Source organism: Electrona antarctica, assembly GCF_951216825.1.
Source record: "Electrona antarctica genome assembly, chromosome: 15".
Lineage (NCBI taxonomy): Eukaryota > Metazoa > Chordata > Actinopteri > Myctophiformes > Myctophidae > Electrona > Electrona antarctica.
The window spans coordinates 48,048,795-48,066,192 of record NC_136796.1 but is presented as its reverse complement, the minus strand read 5'-3'; the positions used below and the strand labels follow the sequence as shown (position 1 = coordinate 48,066,192).

Here is a 17,398-nt window from a genome sequence, read left to right as displayed (position 1 = left end):
TGCATTGCATTCAGCCATGCACACACACATTCACACACCTTTACATAGACATTCACCCATTCACACACACACATCCACACACCTTGCGCATCACATTCACCCATTCACACACCTTTACATCGATTGTGCATTACATTCACACACACATTCACACACTGATGCCGGAGGAAACCATGCAAGGCACCAACCTGCACATCGTTGAGCAATTAGGGGTTCAGACTAGAGTCTTGCTCAAGGACACTTCGACACTAAAGGCCCCTACACACTGCAGGAGTTTTAAAGTTGTCGGCGAGTCATCAGATCGTTCACACTGCAGGAGTCTTTTTTTTTTTTTTTAATCGGCTGTCATTATATCTTTGTGGCTTTCACACTAAACGATTGATCGCCGACCAGGGATCACACACTGCAAGAGTTCACCAAGATGCGATCCAGACCCGATACATATAGGCAGCGGCTACATCATTGGTTTTTTTATTCCAATTAATTTTGACATGCACAACAGGGGTCTCTCTCTCTCTCTCTCTCTCTCTACCTCTCTCCCCCTCTCTCTCTCTCACGTCAGATCGGGGGTTTTGTCGGCGAGCGCCAAAAATGCTCCCCGACAGCATAATCGGAGCAAATATCGGGCAGTGTGTACGAGCCATAACTCCGGGGGAGCCCACAGGGATCGAACTGGGTTTGCTGCTCATAATAATCAAAATGTGGTGTGGCGTTTAAATCAAAAGACAATGGAAATCATTAACTTGACCGTCCATCCATATACAGTGGACAGCAATGACTATGGATTATATACGCAGGTTGTATCCTGTATGAGTACAGTAGCACTAGGCTGGTCTGAGTCTCTCAGTAACAGTAAATGTGTCAAATGTAAAAAGCTCAGGTTCAGGTCAGGTCAGGTCGTAAACAGCAGCAGCATTAACAGAGAGGAGAGGAGAGGACCGTCTACACGACAGTAAACAGCAGCATTAACAGAGGGCTGGATGACAGTCTGCGCTCTGCAGTAAGCATATAAAAGCACAGCTTTGCTGACCGGAGTGACCGCACCGCACACCACAAGCTTCCGGCCCTCGTGCTACGCTCACCACTCCGCCTTGACAGCCCCATACGTCCACACAGGAAAATCTGATTGAATTAAACAACGTTTAACGACACTTTGCCACTCACTTTATGCATATTCAACCTATTGAAATAACGTTTGTTGGAGTTACCTTTCTAATTTGTACTAAATTACAACAACACACTATGACTGAAGGAAATGCCCAGATCGTCACCTGCCCTGGACTTTTGCCCTCAAAACATGGACAACACGCCCCTGAAATCACCAAATCCTAGGTCTGTACTCTGTACGAGAGACCAAAGTGACTCTCTCTCTCTCTCTCTCTCACTTCCCCTGGAAGAGTACGTAACCACGGCACGTAAGTAACACAAGATGAGCCTTATTTCAGTCACGTCCAGTCAGTGGGTGGTCAGCCCAGCAATGGGATCAACTGATAGACTGCGTAACTAAAGCAACCGTGACCAGATCGAGACGTGACACAGTCCCATCATCTGATACTGTCGCCATTGGGGTGGGAAACTTGTATGTCCAAAACCATTCCTTTTTTCTAGCCGATCTACAAGCTCACAACGGGTCGCGATGAGACCGGTTGTGGACTTGTAGATCTGCTATTCTCACTACTTTTCTGCTAAACTCTCGCGTGATAAAATAAGAGCGTTAAAGTATGTACAGAAAGTAAGAAAACTATGGAGATACGGTTTCCTGGCCGACATCAGTGATATGCTCTCCATCTACAGTACGTCCAATCGTCTACGCATGTGATGGAAAGTATTTCCCCAGAGCTTTTTACACAAGACGGGATTTTTCTCGGTGTATGCTACAGATTAGCTGCACACGGTGTGTCACTAAAGATGTACTGCAAAATGATATGACAATTTATTCAAGAAAGAAAGAAAGAAAGAAAGAAAAATAAACTGGTCAAAAATAATTGCTTGGTATAATCCGATATAAAACCCATCAAAACTGAAACTGTCTACCTAATGAATGAATGGAAAGTTGGAAACCATTCTGAAGCGAATGTTTTTTGCGACACCTACGCAGTGCACATGTTCCCGTTAGCAAGTGGAACATATTCATCGACAATGACATGACAATTTCCAGCTGTTCATCTTGAAAGTAAGGAAAAGGTTCAAAGGAACTACTCTTTTGCTTTCACTTGTACAGTTTAAACTCAACAGACCTAGGCCAGGGCTTTCACTTGTACCGTTTAAATGGTAAATGGTGCATTTATATAGCGCCTTTATCCAAGGCGCTTTACATGTACAGTGCATTACATTCACCCATTCACACACACACATTCATACACCGATTGCGGCGGAAGACATGCAAGGTACCAACCAGCACATCGGGAGCAATTTGGGCTTCAGTGTCTTGCCCAAGGACACCTCGACACGTAGACAGGAGGAGCCGGGATTCGAACCGCTGACCCACGGATCATTGGACGACCTGCTCTACCTCCTGAGCCAGACCTAGGCCAGGGCTTTCACTTGTACAGTTTAAACTCAACAGACCAGGACAGGGGTTCCACTGGGCTAGCCAGGAAGCCTCGTAACACAATTTAGACAAGCAGCAGCAGCAGCACAAGACAATAGGCAGACCAGAGACACCCCCCACCCCCCTTCCCTCCCTCCACCCTATATGACATGTAGCCTGCATGAATGAAACAGCTGCACAAAGCAGCCTGTGGGGCCTACAGCCTACACGGAGGCCTATACAGCCTACGTGGAAGACTACCTGCTTTAAATATGTAACTATAAGCCTATCATGAGGCCTACACGGACACCTACTGCAGGTGTAAACACCATATTTAAAGCAGGTGTAAACAACTGCTTTAAATAAGGTAAATAATGGCAGGGTTTCCCCCACAATGTTGTTGGCATGGCGCTGCGCCATGCTTGAAATAAATCGCGCTATGCCAGCTGGCATTTTTTTGTTTGTGGGGGGCTAGTGAATCATGGTGTGTGTGATATGAAATGTCCAGTACCTCCCCAGTGCCTACCCAGTGTCCCCCTGAGTGCTTCCCCAGTGCCTCCCCAGTGGCACATAAGTGGTATATAAATGCACCATTTACCATTTAAATGGTGCATTTATATAGTGCCTTAATCAACGGCACTTTACATAGATTGTGCATTACATTCACACATACACACACACACATTCACACACCGATGCCGGAGGAAACCATGCAAGGCACCAACCTGCTCATCGGGAGCAATTAGGGGTTCAGAGACTTGCTCAAGGACACTTCGACACTAACTCACGGTTCCCAAGCTGGGCACCAGTGGCTCCGAGGGAGAGTAGCCGTGTGACATAGCAGACTATTTGAAAGTAGACGATTTACAAGCTCACAACAACGTGTGGCATAGCATTAGCAACACGTTGTGAGCTTGTTTGTAGATCAGCTATTTTCAAAACATCTTGGGGAAGAAAGTGAGTCCCCATTATAGAAACATTGTGTGTGGGTGAGTCCCCATTATAGAAACATTGTGTGTGGGTGAGTCCCCATTATAGAAACATTGTGTGTGGGTGAGTCCCCATTATAGAAACATTGTGTGTGGGTGAGTCCCCATTATAGAAACATTGTGTGTGGGTGAGTCCCCATTATAGAAACATTGTGTGTGGGTGAGTCCCCATTATAGAAACATTGTGTGTGGGTGAGTCCCCATTAAAGAAACATTGTGTGTGGGTGAGTCCCCATTATAGAAACATTGTGTGTGGGTGAGTCCCCATTATAGAAACATTGTGTGTGGGTGAGTCCCCATTATAGAAACATTGTGTGTGGGTGAGTCCCCATTATAGAAACATTGTGTGTGGGTGAGTCCCCATTATAGAAACATTGTGTGTGGGTGAGTCCCCATTATAGAAACATTGTGTGTGGGGGAGTCCCCATTATAGAAACATTGTGTGTGGGGGAGTCCCCATTATAGAAACATTGTGTGTGGGGGAGTCCCCATTATAGAAACATTGTGTGTGGGGGAGTCCCTTCCATGGCACAAAAATACTTTCAGTTGAGAGTCCGACCTGTGTGGCCAACTATATATTTGACATACACATATATATATATATATATATATATATATATATATATATATATACAATGAACACTGCAATTTGGTGCCACGGTGGCCCAACAAACTCAAACAAGTCCAGGAGTGCATGGTAGTCTGGGTCCATTTGACATAATGCAGAGTCCAGGATGCTGAGAAAAGGGGGACAGGGAGAAGCATATTGCTTATCAAACCTCTACCCCTGATTTTCAGATTGCATAAATATCAGTGTTTTCAGATTGCATATCAGTGTTTTCAGTAGACGCCAAGTCTGCACGGATGCACGCGCACACACGCACACCTATATATATTTTCACAGCCATATCGGGCTTTTCATACAGTGGGGCTATAATTTGTGCTCTTCAACGGGATGATCAACTTGTCAGTGGAGCTTTTTAATCAAGCATTGCCAGACTTTGGGCTACATGTGGATCTTTTATCAAAACGGATATTTTCGTCCTCCCGTTTAAAAAACATGCCCCATACGACTAAGGTACTGTATCTGTGCCCACACACACAAACTCAGAAGTGCATTGAACACAGGAGGAAGTGTAGGCACTACGGCTATATTACATTTGATTTTATAATTTACACTTGCCAAGTACATACGTAGGCCTATAGCATATTTTAAAGAAGGAATAAAGTACCGCATTCTAAAACCCACCTAAATTGTGTTTGGAAGTGGAACACGTTTATTGCATGCTGACAGACGTCTGTCAGCTTGTCACGCTATGAGCGTAATAGGGATGCTCCGATCAGGATTTTTTTGGGACCGATACCGATCACCGATTGTTTCTCATGATCGGCCGATACCGATAGGTAGGTCCGATACTGATCTTGTGCAATTTGTCAAAACTGTTCCTGTGTGTGTGTGTGTGTGTGTGTGTGTGTGTGTGTGTGTGTGTGTGTGTGTGTGTGTGTGTGTGTGTGTAATGGCTGGGGGATGCAGCAGCTATCAGCTAGGCTAGCATGTTAACGGGACGACAGGTGCAGCCTTTATGTAATTTGTGTGGGGAGGAAGGGGAGAATGTTTTTAGGCCCGTCACAAAATGCAAAATGATGTTATACTCTATATCTGATTTATACCACTTAAATGGTGTAAAAGATCAGTTTCTCCAGATAGGGTAAAGGGTAAATTGACGATCACAGATAGGGTAAAAGCCGATCACCGATCAGAGTGAATATCGGTATCGATATGGCCAATCACCGATCGCTGGCTGGATTATCGGAGCATCTCCAGTGCGTAAATCTCCAAATCCCGACACTTGATCTTCTCTCTCCATATAATTGAAAAAATATGTTTCTGATTCATACACCCAATGACCCAAGACACTTCATCATTGCTCTGGCAAGTGAGAAGTCACGGCCGCAACCATGCAGTTGTGAGCTAATAAATAAATGTATGTCGCGTTAGAACGTATTATGTGTATAGGCAATAAAGGACATATAGGAACAGCCGCGCGCACATGCTTGGTCAGCAGGCACAGCGACAACGGAATGCAGTCAAGGGTGCGCCCTTTATTACCTAAACAGGAGAGAGATGTGCCGTACATGACTCTCTCTCTCTCTCTCTCTCTCTCTCTCTCTGAGGAAATGCATGATTCTCACATCCATGTGGCACGTGCATGCGCTGGTGTGTGGTGTAGCCGTCAGACCAACTTCCCGCACCGCACGAGAATGGTTTCACATGCATGCACAGGCCACACATAAGACTTGTTGTTGGTGTCCTGCGCAATGGCATTTGGCCATGGGTCTCTTTATTGGTTAATAATAGCCACAGTTTCTCTGTAGCGGTCGGCAATTAATTAAGCTATTCCAGCTTCGCCCTCGGCATACAAGTGAAATCATCTGGTGGCCACCGCGGACTGGACTAGTAGGCTGATATTTTTGAGTGGTGTAAACCACTCCTACAACTGGCTTTGTTAGTGCAGAAAAAATGAGCATGGTTGCTATGTTCACCCGGGTGGTGTAAACCACTCCTACAACTGGCTTTGTTAGTCTGTGCTCAAAAAATGAGCATGGTTGCTATGTTCACCCGGGTGTGATTTCATTACGTCAGACATGATTTCATTACGTCAGACAGGCTATATAAGACCTTACACCACTCAGTTCACACGGGTGTGATTTTTTTATATAGAGTGGAGACTGGAGGTGGGAAGAGGGGGAGGAAAATCCAAGTTCATGTTCAAAGCCATTTGTTTCCAAGTCATAATAATAGGCTGCTAATTAATGAAATGTCCCACGCTTGTCATTCTGCGGTGATTTTTGGATCCAGCGCACCATTTTCTTCCTAGACAGGAGTAGGCTTTTGACAGCCGATGGAAGGAGACCTCATAACAATAAAATAAACAAATACATATAGGCCAATAGGCTAAATTTCATATAGCCTACCGGGCGAGAGTGAGAGAGAGAGAGAGAGAGAGAGAGAGAAGAGCGCTAATGCTAATGCAAGCCCGACAGTTGGTTATAAAAGGTATATATTTTTTTTAGAGAGAGAATTGAATCACATATAATAGGACATTAAAATAGACAAGTGAAACACTATAACACTTTGAATAAAAAAACAACAACTTTGAGGCGAGTTTATGGTCGACTCAACGCGACGTGCCGAGGAACACCTATGGCGCACGGTGGATGGACTGGAGGTCCTGTCGGAATGGCACTACAGTATGTCGAAATGGCGGTATGCAGAAATGGGGTATGGTCGAATTTCCAGCATGTAACCGGGGGCAGTAGCCTGGCAGGAGGGGGATGCCCGGCATGCCACGCCACGCTGTCTCAGCAGCAACTCTAGCCATGTCAGATCACGCACAGACATCCTGTTCATTGTTCACCCTCACCTTGTGACAGACGACTGTTCACCCTCACCTTGTGACAGACGACTGTTCACCCTCACCTTGTGACAGATGACTGTTCACCCTCACCTTGTGACAGACGACTGTTCACCCTCACCTTGTGACAGATGACTGTTCACCCTCACCTTCTTGTGACAGACGACTGTTCACCCTCACCTTCTTGTGACAGATGACTGTTCTTCACCCTCACCTTGTGACAGATGACTGTTCACCCTCACCTTGTGACAGACGACTGTTCACCCTCACCTTGTGACAGACGACTGTTCACCCTCACCTTGTGACAGATGACTGTTCACCCTCACCTTGTGACAGACGACTGTTCACCCTCACCTTGTGACAGACGACTGTTCACCCTCACCTGCTTGTGACAGATGACTGTTCACCCTCACCTTCTTGTGACAGATGACTGTTCACCCTCACCTTCTTGTGACAGATGACTGTTCTTCACCCTCACCTTGTGACAGATGACTGTTCACCCTCACCTTCTTGTGACAGATGACTGTTCACCCTCACCTTGTGACAGATGACTGTTCACCCTCACCTTGTGACAGATGACTGTTCACCCTCACCTTCTTGTGACAGATGACTGTTCACCCTCACCTTCTTGTGACAGATGACTGTTCACCCTCACCTTGTGACAGATGACTGTTCACCCTCACCTTCTTGTGACAGATGACTGTTCACCCTCACCTTGTGACAGACGACTGTTCACCCTCACCTTCTTGTGACAGATGACTGTTCACCCTCACCTTCTTGTGACAGATGACTGTTCACCCTCACCTTGTGACAGATGACTGTTCACCCTCACCTTGTGACAGATGACTGTTCACCCTCACCTTGTGACAGACGACTGTTCACCCTCACCTTGTGACAGATGACTGTTCACCCTCACCTTGTGACAGACGACTGTTCACCCTCACCTTCTTGTGACAGATGACTGTTCACCCTCACCTTGTGACAGATGACTGTTCACCCTCACCTTGTGACAGATGACTGTTCACCCTCACCTTCTTGTGACAGATGACTGTTCACCCTCACCTTCTTGTGACAGATGACTGTTCACCCTCACCTTGTGACAGACGACTGCACCACAAAGCACAGCTTGCCTTCACCTCACTCACCCGATGCTTCAGTTACTGGACAAATTTTGTTAGAAAATACAATTAATTCGATTCAAGTTGGATTTACAAAAACAATAATAATCATAAGAAACGATAACAAAACAAATCAAACAAAGTAAAATTACAGTCAATTTGGTGATGCACATGCAAATTAATTGTCCAGGATCCCCGGACGGACAGGGCAGGGCAGTACGCTTGCAAGGCCCTACGGCCCCTAGTAAAATGTCAAATCGATCAGTGTGCAATATGGACCATACCTGCCTGCGAGGGCTTGTTTTTTAAATAGCAAAGTTTACTTTAAGATGTGTAAATAAGAACAGTCACTTGGCAAGCCGCTAGCTTACCAGCTGTGTGTGGGGATAGTTCAGAACTTTGAACTTAAGCTGTATGACTTGCCATTAATATAGTGGTTGCAACTGTATTAATTGATTGCCCGAGTCCCGTGGTGGGAGTTCTGCTCTGGTTTTGGTGAAATATTAAGTAGTTCCGGTCATTTTGTGGGGGGCACTTGGGGCCACGCAGTAAAAGTAAATTAATTCACAAAACTAACGTAATTTGTATTGTTGACCTATTTTTTAAAAATATTAGCACTTTCGTTCAACTTTGACCCCTCTATCACTATTTTTTGGACGTAGTGATATGGACACAAAAAACATAGTTCCGTGTGGTAGAGGGGTAAAAAATGAACGAAAGTTGCACTAATATTTTAGAAATAGGTCAACAATACAAATGACGTTAGTGTTGTGGATTAATTTACTTTTACTGCGTGGCCCCAGTGCCCCTCACAAAATGACCGGAACTACTTAATATTTCACCAAAACCAGAGCAGAACTCCCACCACGGGACTCGGGCAATCAATTAATACAGTTGCAACCACTATATTAATGGCAAGTATTTCATGCAGCTTAAGTTAAAAAAAATCTGAACTATTCCTTTAAACAAATTGCTCTTCTCAAACGAACCCCAAATTGGATCGGATTAACGATGAACTAGTAGATTCTCATATAAAAAGACAGATCGATGCAAGATGGTAGACCGTTCTCCTGTCCAACTTTCCATCCGTCCATTGACTTGTTTCTCTAATAGTAAAATGGAATGAGCCTCATAAAAGCCCTGTCGGGATGAAGCAGTAGTTTCCATGGCTGCTGCTATAAAGATTCACTAAAGCTGCTACACTCTCTCATCTCGGAGCAGACGTATCGTCCGTCCGTCCGTCCGTCCGTCTCTCTCACTCCTTTACTGCCTGCAATGATGATAGTCTATCTGACTGAATCAATCAACCATGGAGAACAACGCACACAATCAATCCCTCTTGTTACAACATTCACACACACATTAAATCTACACATGGACACACACAGAGGATAGGAAGGAAGCAGGCAGGGCCTGTTTGTTTCAGCTGAATGTGTTTAGTTCCACAAGGCATCATGCTAACAGGACAGCAACAGAGGAACTGTTTGTACTTTAGACGTGTTTACATACTCTGAACTTCTACCCCTGATCAACTACGACTAGTCACACTCCCTGTAAACTAATGAAAAAGACACAATGGACCGGGTTAACCAGGAGTACAGTAGTAGTAGTAGGGTGTTAAAAGCAAGGTACTTTACTGGGAAAATACAACTGAAAATCAGTCGGTGGAAGCAAGCAAACACTACACTTTGTTTTTCATCACTCTCCGTTTTCTGGATTTAGTTCAATCTATGCGAGCTAATGAAGAGCAATGCATTTGGCGGTTTTCCTCATTGATTTGGCCTCAGTCATGCTCAGTCAGACAGTCAGCAGCGAGCCACCAACTCATACTGTACGAGCCCTATAGACAACTTACTGTACACCAAGTCATACTGTACGAGCCCTATATATGACCACCAGGACTGACATGACAACTTACTGTACACCAACTCATACGAGCCCTATATATGACCACCAGGACAACTTACTGTACACCAACTCATACGAGCCCTATATATGACCACCAGGACAACTTACTGTACACCAACTCATACGAGCCCTATATATGACCACCAGTGTGTCCACACTGCAGTGCCAGGTAAGGCCAGGGCTCCACGGGACGCGTTGCGTCTCCGTTGCGTGCGTCAAAAAACGCACCGGTTCAATTTTAATGCACGCGTCATGCGTCACGCAACGCGGGAAGTGGAGCCACCCTTCATTGATTAAAAAGGGAACATTCCCTGACGCTGACGCGCCCGGTGGAGCCCTGGTGTAAGGGTGATCAGATCCGATTCCAAACTGTTCAATTTGAGGCACAGAAGTATCGCTTGTGCGCAGTGTTGATAACGACAACTAAGACGAAAAATGTCCGTCGACTACCTTTTTCCACTGACGAAAACTAAATGGAAACTGCATGAGAACTAAGCTACGATGGCTAAGACTAAATGTATTGACAATTTTGTCAACAAATAATAACTAGACTAAAATGTTAGGAAGGGACTATAGTGGACAAGAGATCCAGTATAAGTCATTTTACATTTTACATGCTGAATAGCCGATCTACAAGCTTGTAGATCGGCTATTTTCAGCATTTCGACGGCATCAAGGCCCGCCAAAATGCATTTTGGTCGACTAAATCAGCCGTAGATTTAGTCGACTAAAATCTTATGATATTTAGTCGACTAAAACTAGACTAACACTAAGACATTCCTGGTGACTAAAATGTGACTAAAACTAAAGCAAAACTATTCAAAAGACTAGGACTAAAACTGCTGCCAAAAACAACACTGCTTGTGTGGTGGGACAAACTGGGACGGGACGGGGTTAGCAACGGATTAGTTTTACTTGCTATTTAAAGGCCTTGATGTCATATTCGACCAGAGGCCTAATAATATTGCCAATCATTTTGTTATTAAACTTTTTGGTCATGGGTGGTGGGTGGTATGGCCGACTTGGTACTGTAGCCTATAGGGGATATTTCTCATGTTATTTCAACAGGCTTTTAGAAGAAAAAAAGTCCTTCTGCACACCTACAGTGGACAGGTGCGTCGGATAACTGGAAGTAGAGGAAAAAAGGATCCCGCACAGCTGTCTTCACTTAGAATTCGATTTATTGAGCAACGTTTCGGTCGTTCAGACTTTAATCAGGCTTAAAGGGATAGTTCAGATTTTTTTAACTTAAGTTGTATGAAATACTTGCCATTAATATAGTGGTTGCAACTGTATTCATTGATTGCCCGAGTCCCATGGTGGGAGTTCTGCTCTGGCTTTGGTGAAATATCAAGTAGTTCCGGTCATTTTGTGGGGGGCACTGGGGGCCACGCAGTAAAAGTAAATTAATCCACAAAACTAACGTCATTTGTATTGTTGAACTATTTCTAAAATATTAGTGCAACTTCCGTTCTTTTTTACCCCTCTATCACACAGAACTATGTTTTTTGTGTCCATAAAAAGTTGAACGAAAGTCGCGCTAATATTTTAGAAATAGGTCAACAATACAAATTACGTTCGTTTTGTACTGCGTGGCCCCAGTGGCCCCCACAAAATGACCGGAACTACTTAATATTGACCAAAACCAGAGCAGAACTCCCACCATGGGACTCGGGCAATCAATTAATACAGTTGCAACCACTATATTAATGGCAAGTATTTCATACAACTTAAGTTCAAAAAATCTGAACTATCCCTTTAAAATAAAAACACGTCTTGCAGGAAAAGAGACAATGAGAGAGCTTTACAACAGAAAGCCAACTATTAGGGGACTCACTATTAGGGGCATTTGAACACTTAAAGGTGCGTTCAGACTTGAATTTAAATATTCGCCCCGGCTCGTCCCGTTTGTGCTGCGCCAGGCGCATCTTCTCGTCTTTGCATTGACTTTGTATGTAATCGCGCCGCTCTCACCGTCCAAGTCTGAACGCACCTTTAATGTATGCCTGCCAGTCACAGACGCACAATGTGGGACACAGGGACAGGGTCTCAATTTGAACACTGATGCCTGCCTGTCACAATGTGGGACAGGGTCTCAATTTGAACACTGATGCCTGCCTGTCACAATGTGGGACAGGGTCTCAATTTGAACACTGATGCCTGCCTGTCACAATGTGGGACAGGGTCTCAATTTGAACACTGATGCCTGCCAGTCACAATGTGGGACAGGGTCTCAATTTGAACACTGATGCCTGCCTGTCACAATGTGGGACAGGGTCTCAATTTGAACACTGATGCCTGCCTGTCACAATGTGGGACAGGGTCTCAATTTGAACACTGATGCCTGCCAGTCACAATGTGGGACAGGGTCTCAATTTGAACACTGATGCCTGCCAGTCACAATGTGGGACAGGGTCTCAATTTGAACAATGATGCCTGCCTGTCACAATGTGGGACAGGGTCTCAATTTGAACAATGATGCCTGCCTGTCACAATGTGGGACAGGGTCTCAATTTGAACACTGATGCCTGCCTGTCACAATGTGGGACAGGGTCTCAATTTGAACACTGATGCCTGCCTGTCACAATGTGGGACAGGGTCTCAATTTGTAGGACGCCTGAAAAGTCTTGGAAATGAGGGACTGTCCCACAGAAAGGTGGACATCTGGATGACTCGGCACTAATAGTAATTTTACCAACAAGCAACATATAGATGCCAGTATCTGCATCTAAGCTGCAATACCCTCCGTTGATGAAACAGAAAGGTCTTATTATCTGATGATTGTGTGCTAAAAACGACAATAAACTCAGCAGTATATGCATGATGCAATGAAGATAGCATCTTAACGTCGTTGCTTGCAGCTCTAGTAAGCATTGCCAAATCTCTGAAGCTGCTGCTGCTACTACGACCACTTGCCAAATACTGTGTCGATACAAACTGCATTACGGCACAGACTATTCTGCAGTGGACTGAAACTTCCCCTGCAAACGCAATTACTATTTATTAGACAGAATGACACAATACACATGCAGCAGCCACAACAAAACACATCGATATATCTGACACAATAAGCATGCATGCTAGTGGTGTGTGTTGCCTGCAACCTCACGATGGAGATGTACTGTACCACGATACAGAGGCCACAATACGTAATATATCTATATACGATATACGTTGATTCCAAATAACTACCATGTATTTACTACAAGAGCTCTTCTTTATTCTTCTGTATAAAAGGCAAAGCCTTTAAGTATTGCACAAATACAATAAAACACTTTCAGGCCCACAGAGGTGTTTAAATTAAAATAAAAGCCACCTCTTGGCTTTATTGTGTTTATATGACAATTAAACGGCATCGCACCACAACATCGATATAGCAGCTTCTGTATCGATTCACATATCGTCTGGAGGAGTATATATATATATATCGATATATTGCCGTATGGATTCATTGAACCCTGGTCCACCACACTAATGCATGCACAGGTAAATGATGAGCTACACAGGACAGGCGGGCCTGTCTGCATTGGAAACACATGCATCCATGCATCCATCCATGCATCCATCCATCCGATCTCATCATCATTTTTCGACCGCTGTCGAGATCATGGATTTCACAATGCCAAGCCAGACTTTCCGGTCCTTCATTGCCATCCCCAGTTCCTGCTTACTGATGCATGTGTCCCTAGCGATGACATCAGGGCTTGTGTCCGAACGAGAGTTTTTCTACCTCTGGTCTGCTTTGAGGCAGGATTACAGAGAAGAAGGGAAGATATAACCTCATTGTCAGCTCTGTAGCAGTGGCCGGCAAACTGTGTTCTTCTGGATCGGACTAGTGAAGAAACACGGGGAAGGTTGCCGTATATTAGATTAGTCGATGGGTGGCTCTTCCAAGAGAGATTTTGCGCTCTCATTAGAAGGCGGGTGTAAGTGCCATCCAGCCGTTTCTCTCATTTCTTTGAAAGTGTCCATTTATTGGGCATTTGAGCCAAGGACCACCATTTGATGATTTAGAGTAGACCTCTCAGACCGAAAGACTTAAATTAATGAAAACAATATTTTGTTGTCATCGGCCAACATGTTGTTGTCCACAATTCCATGCGGTATTATTTTATGTTGGCACCAAAGGAGAGAGAACAGGCAAAAAGTTGATCAAAACAACATTCTGTGTAGACGCAGATGTTTAACAATAATGAAACTCTTGAGAGCGTAAAATGAAACCAAATGGACCCTTAAGGAGGTCCATTTGGTTTCATTTTACACTCTCAAGAGTTAAAGATCCATCAGGGTTCATTTGGTTACCATTGACTCTCCATCATTTAGCTGGGGACCACCTGCCTGGAACCCCCTCGAGGACCACTGGTTGAAAACAAACAGATCTAGGCCTCACTGGTCCTCCTACTAATGTGTCCATAAAACTAGCATCACATGCTGTTGGAAAATGTTCACTAGAATATATATATATATATATATATATATATATATATATATATATATATATATATATATATATATATATATACACACACACACACACACACATGTCTGACAGTCAGAAATAGCATAAAGACCAAAGCAGAATATGATGTTGTCATCAAAGGAAATAAATAGGAGATAAACAACCCATGAGAATCCATTTGTGAGTGTGTGTGTGTGTGTGTGTGAGATGGCTGGGGGATGCAGCAGCTATCAGCTAGGCTAGCATGTTAACGGGACGACAGGTGCAGCCTTTATGTAATTATATACACAACAGACACACACAACACACACCATTTTGTAAATACATTTGAGGCCTCGGTCATATTCATTATTTTATATAGATATATATACATAGCTCATTCCCCATAGAATCTGTAACATTAAGCAGATATTGTTGATATATCTCCGTGTATATTTTGCGGCCATCATCATTCTGAATATTATTTGAGAATTATTGTGACATTATCGAACAAATATATCCAAACGCCCCTTTTTTATTTTTTAGAAACGGTTCAATAAAAAAAACTTATAAATGGGTGTCATTGTTAAATCAAACTTGAAACACATTATTTGGGTCGCCATCCATCCATCCATCCATACAGCCCAGCATGGTGCAACGCACAGCGACACCGAGAGCATCACACCGAAAGCGGTGACCTGGAGAATTCTGCGACGCCAGGGGGTTTAACTTTTTTAAATTTACGGTGAATTCAGCCAATTCACACATACAGAAACATCGACGAGAGGATGGATGGATGGCAACAAAAATAACTGAATTGATAATAATTAAAAAAAAAAAAAAAGTTTTGTTTATTCTAATCAAGAGATGTTACGGTCGCCTCCAAATTCGACAGGTCACCCATGCCGGTGTATCCGCTCTGGCGTCGAAAAGGAAAAAAAGAAAAACAACAAAACAACCATGTTGTTGGAGCCGCCGGTTGGCTCGGCGATAAATAATAAATACCACACAATAACGGACGACATTTAGAGCACAATGGCGTCGTCTATCGTTAAGAACTACTCGTATTCTTACCTGGTGTGTCGTCCTTTAGGGTCAGGAGCAGTACTAGTTATGGCTGTTAAATGTAATAACAGTGTGTGGAATATACAGTGAACGGTAACTATACTGTAACTGGAATGAACGCTCCTCGCGCTACGCACACATTCACTGAGAGAGCTGCCCGGAGCCGTGACGTCACCGACCTCACCACCACCGCGTCACGTGGTGCTGTGTGGGAATCTCCAATGATGCAATGAATCTGATCTAATGGTGTCAAAGTCTGAAGTCAAACTGAAAGAAAAACCCATCATTCATTCAATTCATTCATTCATTCATTCATTTGGCTATGTAGAAGTGTATGTGTATGTCTCTAAATGGTATGATGAATTGAACAAGATGGACCCTCTTGTAAACAAGTCTAGTGCTTTATTGGTCGTCCACTCACAGTTAACAGTTTTTTTGTATTGAATTGTGCTTGAAATGCACTGTAATTCTGGAAACTGTTAATAAATACTTCAATCAATCAATCAATCAATCAATCAATCATTCATTCATTCATTCATCAGTTTGTGTTTGTGGTTAAACTAGTTAAAACCAGTGGTGGAAAAAAATATATATATATTTTTTTAACTTGAGTAAAAGTATATCAATTGATACTGTAACATATTCTCCCACCCCCTTTTTCCCATACCATATATGTTTTTTTCCCCTTTTTACCTCCTTATCATGGTCATTTCCTGTTTCTGTGTATATTTGTAATGTATATATTGTAAGTCTCTAAATGTTCTGATGAATTGAAAATGGTGGACCTTAATTGTTGTAAACAAGTGTAATGCTTTTATGGTGACTGGTGTCGTCCACATTTAACAGTTTTTGTATTGAGTTGTATTGAGAATGTACCCATTCTGCAAACTGTTAATACATACTTCAATCAATCAATACTACAAAGTAAAAGTCCAGAAAAGTATTGTATCAAAATGCACTTAACAAAAGTAGGCTAATTCACAATGTTCCATTTCAAGTTTTCAAATGTATAAATTAACAATCTTTTGAAATGTTTTCAAATGGCCGATAGAGCTGAAGTGGTTTATGTTTATTGTTTCATAATCAAAATCTTAGTTAGACTAAAGTTGTCAAATAAACAATATTAGTACAATATTTGCATCCGAGATGCCTAATGGAGTAGAAGTATTTTAAAATGGAAGTACTAATGTAAAATAGGCCTACAAATACCTGTACTTAAGTACAGTACTTAAGTAAATGTACTTAGTTACTTTCCAGCACTGTCCGTCATCAGTGTGTGTTTGTGGTTAAACTTAAAAACAAAAGGGTTGTGGATGTTGTTGAAAAGCTCTGATAGTATCTGATAGTAGCCTAATCTTTGCTAGTGTGTTTTTGTTCAGTATTAAACAGACAGGGATCTCTGTCTGTCTGTCTGTCTGTCTGTCTGTCTGTCTGTCTGTCTGAAAATGGTGGACCCTGTTGTAAACAAAGTGTAATGCTATATGGTGTTGTCCACAGTTAACAGTTTTTGTATTGAGTTGTGCTTGCAATGTACCTATTCTGCACACTGTCAATCAATCAATCAATCAATCACTCTCTCTCTCTCTCTCTCTCTCTCTCTCTCTCTCTCCTCTCTCTCTCTCTCTACGATTCTCAAACCTTTTTAATTTCAAGGACCCCTAGTTTTTCCTATGCATTTAGAATTAGGCCACAGGCAGACCCCCCCCCCCCCCCCCCCCATGAAGCCATAACTCTGACAGTGTACATTATGGAACCAAATGGATCCGTAATAAGGCTCCCTCAGTTGCTGTAAAGTGACCATTTTGTATCCCAGAATCCCAGCTATGGATAATCTTTTACTGGACTCACATAAAAAAAGAAGGCCTGGTCCCCTTTGAGAACCACTGTCCGTCTGTCCAGCCTGACCCGAAAATGTAGTGCTGCAGAGACCCCTC

At 43.3% G+C, this 17,398-nt stretch overlaps 1 protein-coding gene across 1 annotated transcript in view; it reads right to left on the bottom strand.

Annotated features, from left to right (window-relative positions):
* Window positions 1-15,678, bottom strand: part of grinaa (glutamate receptor, ionotropic, N-methyl D-aspartate-associated protein 1a (glutamate binding)) — a 55,350-nt gene extending 39,672 nt beyond the window's left edge. The window contains exon 1 of the mRNA XM_079522401.1: window positions 15,474-15,678. The gene's annotated coding sequence lies outside the window, so the exon portion shown is untranslated. The remainder of the gene's footprint in view (window positions 1-15,473) is intronic.
* Window positions 15,679-17,398: the final 1,720 nt, after the last annotated feature.